Source organism: Orycteropus afer, unplaced genomic scaffold, assembly GCF_000298275.1.
Source record: "Orycteropus afer afer isolate SDZICR_OR568_19922 unplaced genomic scaffold, OryAfe1.0 scaffold00254, whole genome shotgun sequence".
In the NCBI taxonomy this organism is placed as follows: domain Eukaryota; kingdom Metazoa; phylum Chordata; class Mammalia; order Tubulidentata; family Orycteropodidae; genus Orycteropus; species Orycteropus afer.
Window position 1 is genome coordinate 2,356,174 of NW_006921841.1, and position 3,926 is coordinate 2,360,099.

General features: G+C 37.3%; 1 protein-coding gene across 1 annotated transcript in view; it reads right to left on the reverse strand.

The window, feature by feature from the left end:
• Positions 1 to 3,926, reverse strand: part of ITPR2 (inositol 1,4,5-trisphosphate receptor type 2) — a 724,583-nt gene that overhangs the window by 439,617 nt on the left and 281,040 nt on the right. The gene's annotated exons all lie outside the window — the stretch shown is intronic.

Consider the following 3,926-nt stretch of genomic DNA (forward strand, 5'->3'; position numbering starts at 1 on the left):
TAATTTTATAGCACTGTGATCTGAGAAAATGCTTTGCAGTATTTCAATATTTTAAATTTATTAAGGCTTGCTTTATGACCTAACATATGGTCTATCATGGAGACTGTTCAGTGTGCACTGGAAAGAATGTACATTGTATTGTTGTTGGGTGAAGTGCTCTATAGATGTCTATAAGGTCAAGTTGGAGAATTGTTTTGTTTAGTTCTTCTGCATCTTTATTCAGTTTCTTTCCAGTTGTTCTATCTTTCGTTGAAAGTGGTGTATTAAAGTCTCCTCCTATGACTGTGGAGTCATCTACTTTTCTTTTCAATTCTGTTTAAGTCTGATTTATGTATTTTGGGGCTCTTTCAATTGATCCTTTAATCATTATATAATGTCTTTCTTCCTTGTCTCTTATGATATAAAATAATTCTTTAAGTATGAAGTGTCAAATTGCATAAAATATGTCATTTTCCTACTTAGCTAATTAAGTTTTAAACTTTTTTGTTTTAGAACACTTTCAAATTTATGGGAAGAGTTGCAAGAATAATACAAAAAAATTCTTATATACATTTTGCCCACATTTTGATTCAATTCACAAATTTTGCCACATTTGTGCTCTCTCCTATATGGCATAGTATAACTGCCCCCATCTACTTTCCTAGTCTGTAATCTTTACAAAAGCAGATCACCAAGTCTTTTCTCCCACAGATCCTTGGATTCAAATTGCCAAACTTTCAGACAGCAGTGGCATGCTTAACCATGGCACCACCAGGGCTCTATATATCTATGCCTATGTCTATCTCCATTGATTCCCTCAACAATTTGAAAGTTAGTTTCAGAATCACAAACTTTTACCCTGAATTGTTCACCATATATATATATCCTAAAAACATACTTTCTCTTACGTAACCACAGCACAATTATAAAATTTAGGGAATGACTGGACATAATACTCCTACCTAATATGCAATCCTTTGGAGCTCTGGTGGCATAGTGCCTGAGGCATTTGACTGCTAACCAGAAGACTGGAGGTTCAAACCCACCAGCCACTCCTCAGAAGGAAGACTGGGCAATCTACTTCTGTAGAGATATAGAGGAGGGATCGCTATGAGTTGGATTTGACTCAACAGCAGTGAGTTTGCTTTAATATACAATCCACATTCAAATTTCACCAACTGTCCCAAGAAGATCTTCTTTAGGTAATTTTTCTCCTGATCCAGGAACCACTCCAGAATCACATGTTGTATTTACTTATCATGTCTCCTTTCTTTGTTAATCTGGAAGAGTTCCTCAGCCTTCCTTTATCTTTCATGGCACTAACATTTTTGAAGAGACAAGTCATTTCTTTGTAAAATATTGTATAATTTGCACATGTTTGTAAATCATTCATGATGAAATGCAGATTAAGAATTTTTTTTCAGGTACACTACATATGTGATGCTGTGTCTTTTTCAGTGTATACATCTGGAGGCACATAACTTTGCTTTATCCCATTCTATTTTTAAATTTTAAACTCTATCTTGTTTACTTGAAACATATCTATTTCATAAGACTGATCATCTATGTAAGTGTTAATTTAAAATTAAAAAAAAATCTTTATAGGCCAAAATTCTATCCTTAATAAAAATATAGATTATTGGGATAATAAAAAACCTAATCTAGGAATAATTTCTTGCCCTTTACTTCTTAGCAATGTTCCTAATTTGCTAATAGATTTTAAACACTTTTACTAATCTCCATGAATAAATAAATAAATAAATAAATAAATAAATATATATATATATATATATATATATATATATATATATATTTATATATGCTTTTCTATATTTTTATTTTAAATATTAGCTAGTATTATTCACTACGGAGTTCTGATTCTGTAGTGGTTAAGGCATCTGGCAGCTAACCAAAATGTCGATGGTTTGTACCCACCAGCTGCTCCACAGAAGAAAGATCAGGAAACAAACCCAACGGGTGGCACTGAGTCAGAATCAACTCAATGGCAATGAGATTTTTTTCTTTCTGAGTTATTATTCACTATTATGATTAGCTGGAAAGTATACTTATATAATAGGAGACTGGTGGTGCATCGATTAAAGTGCTATGCTGCTAACCAAAAGGTCAGTGGTTGGAATCCACCAGCCACTCCATGGGAGAAAAGACCTGGCAATCTGCTCCTGTAATGATTACAGCCTAGGGAAACCTATGGGGCCATTCTACTCTGTTATACAGGGTTGCTATGAGGCAGAATCACCTCAACAGCACACAACAACAACATGTTTATATAAGCCAAAAAACAATTAAAATTATCTAGAGTTACTTTTTGCTCGGCTTCCAAGACATAACTTTCTCCTGGTTTTCCTTTTTACTAACTGGCTACTCTGCCCCAGCCCCCAGAAGAAGGGGGAGAGCTCCAAGGACCACAAAAGCCACAGGATCCAGGTAAGGGGTGGGAAGCAGGCAGGCCCCAGCCTTCAAGGCCAGGAAAGGGAGGGGGAGAGCACAGGGGAACACAGAAGCTGCAGGATCAAGATAAGGGGCTCAGGATCCAGGTAAGGGCAGGAGGCAGGCAGGAACCAGGCCCCAGAGTGAGGAAATGGAGGGGGAGAGCACCAGGGACCACAAAAGCCACAGGATCCAGGTAGGAATTAGGTAAGGGGAAGGCAGAGAGGTTTCCAACAACTAAGGGAGACAAACTTGTCTGTCAGTTTGTCATCCTGTGGGGTTTGCATGTTGCTGTGAGGCTGTGCCACCAGTGTTTCAAACACCAGCAGGGTTGCACATGGTGCACAGTTTCAACACAACTTACAGACTGAGACAGACTAGGAAGAAGGAAGAGGCCACCCATTTCTCAAAAACTTGGCCAGGGCAAACCTTATGAATAACAGAAAAACACTGATACATTACTTTATGAATAGCCCAGAAACATTGTCCAACACAGCCCATTGGATTGGAAGGCATTCAAAATAGGACTGGGAAAGAACTGCCTCATACCCTTAATGATATGGATAAGGTAAATCTTTTGAGACTTCCATGTGCTGACATGGCATGACTCAAATTGAGAAGAAACAGCTGCAAACATCCATTAATAACTGGAACATGGAATAAATGAAGTATGAATCTAGGAAAATTGGAAGTTGTCAAAATGAAATGGAATGCATAAAGATTGATATCTTAGGCATTAGTGAGCTGAAATGGACTGGTTTGGGCCATTTTGAGTCAGACAACCATATGATCTATTATGCCGGGAATGACAACTTGAAGAGGAATAGCATTACATTTGTCATCACAAAGTATGTTTCAAGATCTGTCCTGAAGTACAATGCTGTCAGTGATACGATAATATCCATACACCTACAAGGAAGACCCATTAATACTACAATTATTCAAATTTATGCACCAACTACTAAAGCCAAAGATGAGGAAATTGAAGATTTCTGCAGTCTGAAGTTGACAGAATGTGCAATCAAGATGTGTTAATTTTCACTGGTGACTGGAATGCAAAAGTTGGAGACAAAGAAGAATCACTGATAGTTGGAAAATTTGGCCCTGGTGACAGAAATAATGCTGGGAATCACATGATAGAATTTTTCAAGACCAACAACTTATTCATTGCAAATGCCTTTTTTCAACCACACAAATAGTAGCTACACATGGAGTTCACCAGATGGAGTACATAGGAATCAGACTGACTACATCTGTGGTAAGAGGCAATGGAAAAGCTCAATATCTTCAGCCAAAACAAGACCAGGAGCTGACTGTGGAATAGACCATCAACTGCTCATGTGCAAGTTCAACTCAAAGTTGAAGACAATTAAAACAAGTCCACAAGAGCCAAAATATGACCTTGAATATATCCCTCCTGAATTTAGAGACCATCTAAAGAATAGATTTGATGCATTGAACACCAATGACCGAAAACCAGAAGAATTGTGGGAGGATAT